Source organism: Caretta caretta, chromosome 11, assembly GCF_965140235.1.
Source record: "Caretta caretta isolate rCarCar2 chromosome 11, rCarCar1.hap1, whole genome shotgun sequence".
Lineage (NCBI taxonomy): Eukaryota > Metazoa > Chordata > Testudines > Cheloniidae > Caretta > Caretta caretta.
In genome coordinates this window covers 14,039,717-14,054,516 of record NC_134216.1, presented here as the reverse complement: position 1 = coordinate 14,054,516, position 14,800 = coordinate 14,039,717, and positions in this window count along the sequence as shown.

Genomic DNA, 14,800 nt, shown 5'->3' with positions numbered 1-14,800 from the left:
CACTCTCAAAAGAAATCCAATTTCAGTTCCTCTCCTTGAAAATACAGTGGCTGTTCAGAGCCAGGTGTCCCTTGTCTATCACTCTGAATAATTCCTATTAGCGGCATCTGCTTGTTACACAGAAACAGTAGCCAGAAGCTGCCTGGAGTTGCCAAGAGAATTTCTAGAGCCTGTGTGACATTTGCAAGTCCTTGGCCACCTCCTTACTCCATCTAGTTATAATCCTCTTACAGACTTTGAGGGGTGGTGTGTGTGTGTGTTTTTTTTTTTTTATTTCTGATTTAGAGTCCCCTGAGCATCCTACATAGCTGCCCGTACCCACAACCTTTAGCATCCCGGTCTGGAATAAAGTGGTGGTTGTTTTGATCCTAAAGGAAAAGGCACAGAGTGGATACCAGGAGGAAAGGTATATGAAAGTGCTTCCTCATCCCCAGGACATGTGACTCCGCTAGGGATGGGAAAGCATGGGGCAGACAGAATAAGTAGTGAGTGCAGGAAACTATATGATGCTGGATCCACCCTGCCTCACATGTACTCACGTACCAAATAACCTGCAGCTGCAGGACTCCCGCAGTCCTTGCCTCTCTGTTTCCGCAGCAGACTGCTGTAAGCCCCAGTACTAACTCAGTCTCCAGCTGGAGCTGCCCATGTGTTTCTTCTCTTTGGTCATGCAGCACTCGGCCATGGCACAACCTTGGAGGCACATGCAAAGCAGCTCCACAAAGCCATCAGCAGGCTGGCTTTCCATCCTCTGACATTCCCTGTGTAGCAGGCAGCCTTCTGGTCAGTGGGGGGAGTCAGTGAGGGGTGGGAAGTTTAAAAACAAGAAGAGGTTTATTTAAAAAAAATATTAAGGGGGATGGGAAGATGGGAAAAAAAGGACTGACCGAAGAGAAATGGTGGAATCTTTTCTGGGCATGGTGCAGGGAGTCTTTCAAGAAGGGGCAACAAGCCCTGTGATTTAGCAATGAGAACCCATCTCTAGTATTTGCCAGCAACATAGAAAGAAAGATTAATTGAATGTTAGCTGTGCACTCCATGCCTCAACTCTTATGTCCGTCAAATGATGCTCTCTAATTCCACTGTATAGTGGAATCAAAGTACCAAGAAGAGGTTATTCACCCAGACCTAAACCTCCTGGCATGTTACCCTCACTTTTGAGAGACTGTGAGTTCCTGCTATGACAGTGCAGAGGTTTTATAATACGATGTATGGTGCCTAGATATCATGCTGATGGGTGCTTTTATAAATGCAGGTAGATTGTAGGATCATTCCTCAAATATTCTTTACTGTCTAAATTGAGTGCTGCAGATCTTTCTTCATTGACCTCAGTGGAAGTTAGGAATTTAAATAGAAGTTAGACTCCGAACTCCTATTGAGCAGTCAGCCCTGAGATAGGAAGGCCTCCTGCATTCTCCATAGGTTACTTGTTCGCTCCTATGCAGTGACCTTCTGGATACGTAAAGCCCCTATGTGACCACAAAAGAGTAGAGTCAGTTGAAAAATGCCTAATTTTCAAAGATTTTTTTTTAATTCGTTTGTGAAAACCCAACCATCTTTACTTTCTGTTTTTTTTTTCAATGAAAAAACAAAGTTTCATCAAAAGATTTTTTTCTTGGCAAAAAGTCTCACTTTTGACAAAAAGTAAGGTGTCAAAGTAATTATGATTTAAAAAAAAAAAGGGGGGGTGGGGGAGAAAAGTGACCAGCTCTACAGAACAGGCACATTTGGATGGGTGCCACCATTTCTTTGTTAGAAAGACCCATTTCCAAACTTCCAAGCTAAAGCTTTTCTTTCACTTGGCACCTGCTGATCCTTTCCTTTTCTTCTGTTCTTTTGTACGTCTTCTGGTCTTTAACTGTGAACTGTTCCAAGATGCTTACCTGACAGGATCTTATAAACCAGATGACAAGTATGGTATTCTCTTCAAGCATGGGGAATCATGTACTACCTCTAAGCACTTCACTCTTTAATCTTTGTTTTCATAGCTTTATGTACTGATCTATTGATATTTCTGACCCTGATTTCTAAACACTCACTCACTTTAAAATGAGATCTTCACAGCTGAGGGTATTAAAATAGCTAGCAGCAAAAATCTAGCAGAGGGGAAAAAAATCTTATCTAATGTGGCGAAACACCAAAGTTAAGCTAATCCCAACCAACAGAATCATGTAAAGAACAGGTCATGAACATTCAGGATAAGCCACAAGAGAAAATGTTTTAACTGCAAATGAAAACAGAAAAGATCATTTTCAGGTTTGTATATCCTGGGTCAGATCCTTAGCTGGTGTAGATAAGCACAGCTCCACTGAAGTCAAGCTGGTTTACACCAGATGGGATTCTGGGCCTTTGTTTTTTCTTTTCTGAATGAGATGCAAATTCCAAACCATTTGTGGAGTAATCTCCAGAGGATTCTAGCTGTGCAGTTCTCACTAGAGGCAGTAGAAATTGTAAATCTGACAAATGACTATTGGAGTTATGGCAATTCTGTTAGGTTTCAAGGTGAGTTTTTGCTTCTTGATATTAGATAAGAAAACAAATAATTCCAAGTCAAATGTGTAGGTAACCTTAAAGACATGGAGTACTTGTGGCACCTTAGAGACTAACCAATTTATTTGAGCATGAGCTTTCGTGAGCTACAGCTCACTTCATCGGATGCATACCATGGAAACTGCAGCAGACTTTATATACACACTTTGATGATCACTTTAGATAAGCTATTACCAGCAGGACAGTGGGGTGGGAGGAGGTATTGTTTCATGTTCTCTGTGTGTATATAAAGTCTGCTGCAGTTTCCACAGTATGCATCTGATGAAGTGAGCTGTAGCTCACGAAAGCTCATGCTCAAATAAATTGGTTAGTCTCTAAGGTGCCACAAGTACTCCTTTTCTTTTAGCGAATACAGACTAACACAGCTGTTACTCTAAAACTTAGACATGAAGCCAGATTCCAGAGCTGGTCAAAATTTTCCTAGTTTATTTTTTTTTTAAATGAAACCTTCCATTGACAATAATACTTGATAGAAAAAAAATTCAACAATTTCAAAATATTAGGAAAAAAGTGTTTAAAAAAAATGGAGAACTTCATAGCATTTTTTACTTTTTATTGTTTGTTTTTTCCCCACCATACACACACTAACTTTGCCAGTCACTGTTACACTCTGGCTGCTTTGCCTTCAATCAGCTGGAGTCTACTAGCCAGATGGGTCCATGGTTTTTCCAACCACAAAGCTTGTTGAAGCACAGATACTTTATTAACCTCATTGTGACAGAGTAAACTGTCACGGGCTGGGGGGAAAAGAACAAAACTCCCCAGATCAATCCGGTTATGATTATACTGCTGCTTCTTGTTAGCAAGTTTGACTCCCCCAGGGATTAGAACTAGCGTATGGGCCAGCTGACTCCAGTGAACTAATCCTTTGCAAAGTCTGCTGGGAGTGAGTGGAGGTGGGGAGTCCCAGCTCATTTTATATGTAGCAGGAAGAGAGGTAACAGTAAAGAAAAGTGGGGTTGTGAAGGAGTGCAAAACAGTTCCATGGAGAGGCAGCTCTAAAGCCAGCACCAAATCAGGGTCTGAGAAGAAATAGCACGTTGGAAAAGAAGGTACTGAGTTTGGGTTCAGGTTTTAGCCTGCCGCCCTGTACTTGGAATTTCCCTGACGGGGGGGATTTTACACACACTTTGGGCACAAGCATGGAGAAATGAGACTAAAACTAAATGTGTGTCGATGTTGGTAAAATACATATAGACACACCTTCCCTTAAGAACTGCTATGTCTCTGGCCTCCTTCCCTCATCCCCAGTTTCTGTGGTGGTCTGGTCAACCTAGCCCACTGAGGAGTACTTGGTAATCTTCCTATAAAGAGGGAGAGTGTGGCTCAGCTCAGCTCTGTTATATCTATACATTGGAAGCTGTAAGAAATTAGCATCCCCCTATTTCTGTAGAGCTGTCCTGCAAATGTAGTCTGAATATGGAAAAATAGTAGGAAATCAGAATCCACTAAGATTTATTTTCTACATATCTTGGTTCTAATCTTTTTAGGGCTTAGCACCTGTTTAATTCTAAACATGCAAGTAAACTCATCCCTATTAAGCAAAGCACTTAAGGCCCACTGATTTCAATGGGTCTTAAGCAAGTGCTTAACTGCTTTGCTAAATCAGGGCCTTAGGGTGTAACTTCTTCAAGCAAGGACTTCGGGTTTAGGGGGCTATGTTGTCTAGCACAATTATTTATACTTGTCTAAACATAAACACCATTTTAAAATCTGGATCTATGAGCCTCATGAGTTTTATGTATAAACTGGCCATCAAAAAGTTTGACTTGAAATAAGGTGAAGGTTTCTAACCATCAGAGGAGTGAAGTTCTGGAACATCCTTCCAAAGGGAGCAGTGGGGACAAAAAACCTAACTGACTTTAAGACTGAGCTTGATAGGTTTATGGAGGGGATGGTATGATGGGACTGCCTACAATGGCATGTGGCTGATCTGCAACTGCTAGCAGCAAATATCTCCAACAGCTAGAGATGGGACACTAGAAGGGGAGGGCTCCTAGTTACTACAGAGAATTCTTTCCCAGGTGTCTGGCTGGTGGGTCTTGCCCACATGCTCCGGATCTAACTGATTGCTGTAGTTGGGGTCAGAAAGGAACCTTCCCCTGGGTCAGATTGGCAGAGACCCTGGGGGGTTTTCATTTTCCCTGCAGTGTGGGGCATGTGTCACTTGCAGGTTTAAACTTGTGTAAATCATGGATTCTCTGTAACTTGAAGAAAAGGAGTACTTGTGGCACCTTAGAGACTAACCAATTTATTTGAGCATGAGCTTTCGTGAGCCACAGCTCACTTCATCTGTAACTTGACGTCTTTAAACCATGATTTGCGGACTTCAGTAACTTAGCCAGAGGTTAGGGGTCTATTACAGGAGTGGGCGGGGGGGGGTGGGGTGAGGTTCGGTGGCCTGCAATGTACAGGAGGTCAGATGAGATGATCATGATGGTCCCTTTCTGACCAAAATCTGTGAATCTGCATCTTGTGGAAGCCTATGGATAGTGGTTTGTTTTCTACTTGCAAAATCCTAGCTTACATAAAAATAGTTCAGAACTCGTTCAGTTTTGTCATTGTCTTTTAACCCATTCTTCTAAAAATGAAGTGCTTTTTCAAACACTCTGGTCAGTGTCCACGTGCCAAATGCAAAGTTGCTAGAGTGGCTTACAGCAAAAGACCTCAAGGGCTAGGAGTTTTGTTAACATACTGGAGAGCTATATTTCTCCATCTCCTGTTTCTCCTCATTTTCTGTCTCTCTTTGAGATCGGAACTGCTGATCTCTACTATTACAGCAAACTCTGTGGCTCATTTGCTTTTGCTCATAATGAGCAAACACCTCAAGATCATTGTTAGAATTATTGTACAATGTTTCATTACATCTCTAGCTTTAATAGCTGTAGAAATGGGCTCTATTTGTACAAGGAGCCTGAATGCCCGAAGAGAATGAACTAGAAGGTCCCATCTCCTCTACCAGGGTTCAAATTCAGCACCATTCATGTGAAACTTTAAGCATGACTTCAACATATGACACAAGTGCTTTTAAAGCTATGTAGGTGCTTGGCTGGATTGGAGCCAGAATAATGGACTTGATAGACAAGTGAGGATAAAATATGCACCAGGAAGAGGAACGGAAGCCCTGGGTTACGGATATGTGATTATATAATTACTCCATTTAGACCTTTGTACATCTTGGTGGTATAATTTTGTAAGGGTAAATGCAGTCATTCTTGTAGGCAATGCTGCAGAAGTGAATCATTAGGAATTATTTGAATGAGTCAAGAGTGGAAGCTTGGCCAATAGGATTTGGAAGGGCAGCCTAAGAATGGGAGCAGCATGGTAGAAGGTACAGATCTTGGTTAGAAAAAGAAGTAGGCAAGCTTTCAAGCTGGCCTCACTGAGGGTGGATGGAGTATGGAAGTAGGCCAAGTTAGAGATGTACTGGCTGATGCAGAGCCTTGAAAGCAGGACAAGAAGTTCTAAGTTGATGGATTGGCAATGAGTAGTCAGCTAAGTGACCCTAGAGGGGTCGGGGAGCAGGTGCAGCATAGTTGAAGTGGCAGGAAAAAGAGAACTTTTAGCAGAAGCATTTTAAGTACACTGGAGGAAATCAAGTAAACGTGTCTATATAGACAGACATAACCTGCATATTGAAATGAGCAGGGATAGTGATAATACATTAAAAAACACAATGGTGGGGATAAATACACCCAGATGAAAAGAACTGGTTGCTATTGAAACGAATGCAGAAAGAGAAAATAGAATTAAATCCATTAAGAAAGGGAAGAGATTAATGGAATCGCCCACTATCCAATCAAAAATTTCCATAGTAAGATTAAAGGGATACTTCCAAGTATACTCAGTTCAAAATGTAAGTACTTTTTAAAAAACGGTTTTTACAAAATCAAATACTAATAGAAAATTTTAATGACTGATTTTAAAAATATCAGTGACTTTATGTTTGTTTCCCTGCAGCCTTTGCAACCCAGATATTACAACCTCACACTAGTGCACCAGAATGAAGAAATAAAACTGACTAGACACTGGAGTAAAACTACCTGGTTTAGTATCACTGTCCAATCTGAATAAAGTGCAAAATAATAAACAAAAGGCTTCAATGAGAGCCCAGTATCAAAGCTGGGGTGCAAATGAAGGACTTCACAAGTCCCAAACCTGAGCTCATTTCTCTGAGCCAGGTCTGCACTTAAAATTTAGATTGACCTAACTACATCACTCTGAGGGCTCGTCTAAACTTACTGGAGAATCGACGCTGCAGCAATCAATGTACTGGGGGTCAATTTAGTGGGTCTAGTGAAGACCCACTAAATTGACCACAGATTGGTCTCCCATCGACTCCGGTACTCCACCAGAACAAGAAGAGTAAGTGGAGTCAACAGGAGAGCGTCTCCCGTCGACATAGCGTAGTGTGGACCCCATGGTAAGTAGATCTAAGCTACATCGACTTGAGTTATGCTACTAACCCCATAACTCAAATTGCATAGCTTAGATTGGTTTACCCCCGTAGTGTAGACAAGGCCTGAGATGTGAAAAATTCATGCCCCTGAGCATGTAGTTAAGATGACCTCTGCCCTGGTGTGGACCCAGCTAAGTTGATGGAAGAATTCTTCCATTGACCTAGCTACCCTGCTTGGGGAAGTGAATTACCTACTTTGACAGAAAGGTTTGGGTTTTTGTATGGGTTTTCCCGCCCCCGCCCGTCAATGAAGGAAATATCTACACTACCGGTGTACAGTAGCATAGCTACAGCACTGCGCCTGTAGCATAAACATGCCCTAACACTATATGGCCAAATACAAGCCTGAGAGTTTCAAAGAAACTCATGTCCACAATCCTTGATTCTGATGATGGCTTCTTAACATCTGGGCAGGGCTGCCCCCTAGAAACCCTCATTGAGGCAACCTGTGAAGGGGGCTAGAAGAGCGTAAGGAGAATAAGTAACAGGCACGCTGGCTATAGTGGAAGACTTACAAGTACTCTTTACTGATGACAGATGTGAACAAAACCAGGATGTTTAGAAATTTAGGCCAGATCAGGACATCTCACATCATTCCCTTGAGACTTTTTTTTTCCCCTTTCCATGTTAGTGGAAAAAGGCTAGAAAGAAAAAGCTAAATTGTAGAACGTAAATATACCATCTTTCGGAATCTCCCTAGGGACTGCTCTTCCTCCGGTGGTGGTCTACTGCCATCATCACTAAAAGGGAGACGCATGTCTCTGCTGCACTTCATGGATGCCTCCCTAACTATTATCCTTGGAAGCATAAACTGTTTGTTGTTTAACTAAATGTATTTCTGAATTGGGCAACTGATAAAGAACCTATTCCACTTTATTCCTTAGACTCCGTCGTTTCTTCTGCCAAAACTAAAATAAGAAAGCATGCCAAAACAGCTTCAAAATGCTATTCATGGAAGTTGTAATAATTTGGCTTACTGAGTTAAAGCAAAAGATGTTTTGCAGATGAGAAGATTTAGGGCTGTCAGGCTATGACAATCTGAATGAGAGAGACTTCAAAATAATCTCTGCTATGAAACATCCCAATGAGCCAGATTTAATCACAGGGGGAAGATATTTCAAAAACTGCCAAAAATGTCATCCCGAATAAGGGAGCCCCTCTCTGGTTCTAAGCCCTTGGCTACACTAGGAAGGGTTTGTTGCTATAGCTATGCCAGTAACTACACTGGCAAAACTCCTGCTGTTAGATGAAGCTTCTTCTGGCAGCAATCCTTCTGCTGGTATATCTGCATAAAGAGGGAATTCACACAAGTGCAGAAAGCCATCGTGAGACACTTCCACCACTTAAATCACAAGAACATGAATTGCCACAGACTTGGATAAGAGCCATGGTCCATCGAGTCCAGTTTCCTGTCTCTGACAGCAGCCAGCACCAGCTGCTTCAGAGACCGGTGTAAGAACACCAGAGAAGGCGGATGTGGATAATCCACTCTCTCATTTTAACCCAGAGCAGTTAGACACTAGTTTTAAAACTGGAAGCATGAAGTTTCTACCAGTTCCAAAACTGTTTGCATTAACTGTTACAACTCTAAATATTCTTGTAGCTGCACAGTGTTCAATCCCTCTCTGAATCTAAGACTGGAGGGACTTAAGTGATGGAGAGGTGTTGTTAGCCCTTTCAGGGGGGTGACTTTGACCCAAACTAAGCAGGGAGAGGTAAGAGAGTCCTTGTGAAATGAGTCAGACCCCAATTAGTAAGAACACACAAATACAAGGAGAGTTTGAGTCTAGATCTCACTCCAGAGACTCACTGGAAGTTAGGACCTAAGCCACTCTTTTCCCCTCCCCCCCCACCTTCCTTTGTTCCATCTGTTTTCTTTGAATCATAGAATCATAGAATATAAGGGTTGGAAGGGACCCCAGAAGGTCATCTAGTCCAACCCCCTGCTCGAAGCAGGACCAATTCCCAGTTAAATCATCCCAGCCAGGGCTTTGTCAAGCCTGACCTTAAAAACCTCTAAGGAAGGAGATTCTACCACCTCCCTAGGTAACGCATTCCAGTGTTTCACCACCCTCTTAGTGAAAAAGTTTTTCCTAATATCCAATCTAAACCTCCCCCACTGCAGCTTGAGACCATTACTCCTCGTCCTGTCATCTGCTACCATTGAGAACAGTCTAGAGCCATCCTCTTTGGAACCCCCTTTCAGGTAGTTGAAAGCAGCTATCAAATCCCCCCTCATTCTTCTCTTCTGCAGGCTAAACAATCCCAGCTCCCTCAGCCTCTCCTCATAACTCATGTGTTCCAGACCCCTAATCATTTTTGTTGCCCTCCGCTGGACTCTCTCCAATTTATCCACATCCTTCTTGTAGTGTGGGGCCCAAAACTGGACACAGTACTCCAGATGAGGCCTCACCAATGTCGAATAGAGGGGAACGATCACGTCCCTCGATCTGCTCGCTATGCCCCTACTTATACATCCCAAAGTGCCGTTGGCCTTCTTGGCAACAAGGGCACACTGCTGACTCATATCCAGCTTCTCGTCCACTGTCACCCCTAGGTCCTTTTCCGCAGAACTGCTGCCTAGCCATTCGGTCCCTAGTCTGTAGCTGTGCATTGGGTTCTTCCGTCCTAAGTGCAGGACCCTGCACTTATCCTTATTGAACCTCATCAGATTTCTTTTGGCCCAATCCTCCAATTTGTCTAGGTCCTTCTGTATCCTATCCCTCCCCTCCAGCATATCTACCACTCCTCCCAGTTTAGTATCATCCGCAAATTTGCTGAGAGTGCAATCCACACCATCCTCCAGATCATTAATGAAGATATTGAACAAAACTGGCCCCAGGACTGACCCTTTGGGACCTATTCAAAGCCCCCTGAAGTGAATGGAAATATTTACTGACTTAGGTGGACTTTGAAGTAGGCATTTTTCAGCTGTTTTCATGGTTGTTGTTGTTCCACCAAAAAATCCACAAGAATATTCATGCTATTGGTCTCTTCAAACATATGCCTATTGGTTTCATTGGAGACTCTCTTTTTTCATTTGTCCCACTGAGACAACCCTAAGCCACTCACATTAATAGTTAAATAACGACTGAGCATCAGGGGAGGGAAATGTGACAAATCTGCCCAACTTGTCAGAAGATGTTTTGACAGTCTGTAGACTGGAAAGATTGTAAACGAGGAACTAGCCCCTCATTACGTTCCTGCATTAATGTGCTTGTCTTTAAATGTGGATTAAATGTGGATTGCAAACCATCCATCCCAGAGTCCCATTTTGATGTCATAACAATAGTTACGATGTTGGAGTACACAATACTTAACTGCTGACACCTTGGCACCATGATTAACAACCACTTTCGCCATTGTACCTTCTGTACTCCCATCAAAGTGAAATTTGTCCCTATTAATCAAATATAAGTGCTCTTTTCTGAAATGCTCATTTGTATTGAGTAGATCTCTAACATTCATCTAAAATGCTGTGTGCAACTGCTAACCTTTCAGTGGAGTCTACCGGGAGTTTCTGCTCATTTGTATACAAAGCATGTTGAATAAAAGGGCAACCAAACATAATTTACCAGGAAGTGAGGTTAAAAGTGGTTTACCAGTTTGATGGTATTTGGCTTCAGAAATGAGACACTAACACCCACCCAGGGATTAATATTGATCAGCTTTCTGAAAGTTTTAAGTAGGTGTAATTTTTGTAAATTATCTCTTTAAAAGAAAAGTTTTTTGTTAATTGGGCAAACGCAGTCTGAGCCTGACCCTTCTCCTTTTGACTGTGATGGGAGTAGGATTTATTCTGTGTACAGAATAAATATTAAGAGCCAAATTCTGTTGTTTGGTTGATAGAAACTCCTTTTGGCTTTAATGGGAGTTTGGCTCTGCTAGGCCCTAATCCTATATCTTAAAATCAATGAGTTTTGTCATTGACTTGAATGAGCTCTTATAGCCAAATTCTGCTGTACTTCAGACAGGCATTTTTTTTCCCCAAGAAGGTGTCCAAATCCTGTGAGCTGGGTGCCTAACTCTCTGTAAACCTTACTGCCAAATCCCAGTCTAAAGGATCAAATCCTCAACTGCATAATTCAGCATAACCCCTTTGACTTCAATGGGAAAAGGAGAGAGTTTGATGAACAAAATAAACACCAAGGGCTAGATTCTCACGTGGCGTTAATGTTAACTCTGCACACCGAGTCCCATCCTGTTCCCACTGCTGTGCAGAGTAAACGTTACACTAGGGGAGAATCTGGCCATGATGTTTATTTGATATGTAGAGCTCCCATTGAAGTCAATGGAGCTATGCTGATTTACACCACTTGAGGTTCTAGCCCCAATTCATTGTTGTCTTTGTCTTTTATTCATAGTTTGCACTTTGTGAATCACTTATTCTTTTCAGCAAAATGTTTGTATTGGATGAGTCACCCAGCTAAATAAAAACTCGAGATTAGATAATTAATTAAACATTCCCCTCTTACCACTACTTATCCACTTGTTGTGTCTTTAATTCAAGCCAGATATGAGCACGTTTAAAACAGGAGCCCATTCTAGGTCTCCTAAACAAATGATGGAATGTAGTAAACAGAATCAGTGACTTTAAATCCCATCAGAAAATGCACATTAGGGGTGAAATTCACCACTCTGCACAGGTCCTGCTCACCCAAGCCCCATTTTGAGATCTTACAAGAGATGGGAAATCTCTAAAAACGGAGCCTTAGGCCTTGTCTACACAACAGGGAAAAGTTGATCTAAGCTATGCAATTTGAGTTACATGAAAACTGTAACTCAAGTCAATGTAGCTTAGATCTACTTACCATGGGGTCCACACTACGCGATGTTGATGGGAGATGCTCTCCCGTCAACTCCCCTTACTCTTCTCGATCCAGTGGAGTATAGGAGTCAACAGGAGAGCGATCTGCGGTCGATTTAGCGGGTCTTCACTAGACCCACTAAATAAACCTTCGATGCATCAATCGCCGCACATCAATTCCCCCAGTAAGTGTAGACAAGCCCTAATTGTATGTGATCATATAGCATATGCACAGGCAGCAGAGTTGTTTGTACATGAAACCATCTCTGGCATTTCCTGACTGCTGAGTGATTGATCATGCAGCCTTCAAGTTCTTCGAATGTAGTTAATTGTGTAGACTTTTTAAAGAAAAAGATCAAACAAACACTAGACACCTCTGGCATGTCCTGTCTAATGCACTTTGAGGGCCAATACAAACAAGCCCCTCTTCTGCACACTGAGGGGTGGTGCAGTTTCTGCTCCGTATTCCAGGACACCACCAGACTGGGTAGGGGTCTTATAATGGAGCCCTTGCCCCCATCTCATGCACCTACTTCATGTCCAGCAAATGAGGCAAAAATACTCAATGAAATTGAAACTGGCCCCTGGGCATTGGGCCAGTACAAGGTGCACAGGCTTTGTGTTTGCTCCCTGCGCAGGGCTGCCCTCCCCTTATGTGATGCAGGGCTCCTCTAGAGAATTTTTATAGGTGTGCATCTTAAATATGCAAAGCTTAACATGTGCACCTTAAGTACATTCAATGAAAGAGGCAGGGCTCTGCATTAAAGGCCTGTTGCTAGACTCCCATTGACTTGAATGGACTCTGGATCAGGCCCTTAGGGTACATTTTATAAAGTGCCCTTTCACGCACTGAACTGATATGTACACTTACAAAGAATTAGCCACGTCCCTGTAGGAGTCTTTCGTCGCTCCCCATGCAGGGCAGGCTAGCTTTCCTCTGATGGCTGCTGTAAAATGATACAAATCATACTAATTGCATGAACAAAGTGCAACTCTCAAAGGCTCATAACTCAGTCAAATCAAAACCAATTTTCACTGGAACACTCAGCTATACTTATCAATGGGATCTAGTTCACTGCCAGCTGCCATTTGTCTACCCTTAGCTGTCTTGTCTGTGCAGCAATTGCAAACCATTTTTTATAATAGGGAAAGTATGTGGTTCCCACCCCCCTCCCCTCCCCCTTGCCCCCCCCCCTCCAGTATCCTCATTCAAAATGGCCCGTTTGTTTCTGGCTCAATCTCTCAATCTCCAAATAAACAAAAGAAATAAACCCCCTTCTATTGGGATAGAGGCCAAACCATTAGCCAAACCAAAACATTAGCCTGAAAGGCCCATATTCATAAACTGAGGTCTGAGGGTGATGTGCTCTCCGGGGTGTGATTTCTAAAGCACACTAAGATGGGGCATATTAATTGGTCTGTTGCAGACCCTTCTGCTGCACAATAAAAGTTCTCTAGTGCACTTTAAGGCAGTGCCAGCCCTACATTAAAGCACATTAGCAGGGTCTACACCAAATAATCCGTTTATGGGATTCTGGCCCGCCCCTGACTTCCTCTTACAAAAGGGCAAGAGGAAGTCAGTGACACTGCACAGATGCACTAGACTGGGTAGATTCTGGTCACATGGTAATAATCTTCAAAATGTACCTTTTAGAACTATTGTGGATTCTACTTAGCGTCTAAATACTTAAATCATGCACAAACTCCTGCTGACACTTGGGAATTCACAGTAATCTTCTAGGAGCTGCTAGCTGAATTGAGAAAGCATCACTGTTTACATGGGCCTGGACCATCTGCTTACAAAGCAAAAATATTACCCCTATTTTTGGCATCCAAGACTGAAAAAAATCAAGTGTTTGTAACATGAAAGTGACTATGGACCTGTTTCACCACTGAACTTCTGTGCCTGTGTGATGCTACTGGAAATCAATAGTTACACAGGCATAAATATGAAAGTCCAGTGGTGAACAGAGGACTCAGTGTGATCAGAACACTATTTTTTTCAGAATCATTCTCTAATCAAAACTAACTCTTTCTCACAATAGTGACACAAGGTGAGTGAGGTAATATCTTTTATCAGACAAGCTTTCAAGCTCACATAGAGCGCTTTTGCACAATAGTGTAATTCTGGGCAAGGGAATCAAGATTTCTGAATGCCAAACAATCCATTTATTAAAAAATAGAAGTTTGCTTCATCATCCGCTATTTTGGGTAGGAGATTTAGAACATGTCTGCAGCATGTTACCATATTGACTACAAATCTGATTATTGGCAAGAGTTTTTCATTTGTAAGTTTTCTGCAGAGCTTGTAGGCTAGAATTAAAGGGGCTACATCCTCCTTCTAAAACAGCAAGGGAAAATGCAATGCCTTTGCTGCTACTGGTTAGGCCAGGAAAAGTTAAATATAAGAAGGAGTGTGCTGCTTACATGGTATAAACTAAATGCACTGACCTCTTACAAAGCCACAAATTGCTTATCTTATTCATGTACCAGATTGTCTGCCTCTGGATGAGAGTCATATGATTCCCGGAAGGTGAAAGATTAACTAAAACATCAGCAACTGTTTTTGAGGGTCTGTTTGCACAGCCAAATTGACCAGGCCTGAGGATGGTGCAGGTTATATTAACAATAAATATTCAGGTTTTACGATCTACAGCCCCAAATCAGCAAAGCACACTTAAGCTTGTGCATACTTTGAACCATGTCAGCAGTCTTCTTGGAGGTATGGGATTACTCACGCTCAGTTGTGCATATTTAAGTGCTTTGCTGGACCAACGTTGTTGAATGAGGTCTGAGAGACTTTTGGATTTCAGCGAGACTACTTGTATGTGTAAAGTTAGGCACAAGGCTGAATACTTTGATGGGGGGCCAATATGTATCTTACTGAAAGTACTGCCACATGGATTGCAGGATGAGTCTGAAGGTTAGTTTTGATTGATTGCCAAAACAAAAACTAGGGCTGATTTGGCTCAATTTTCCCCCAG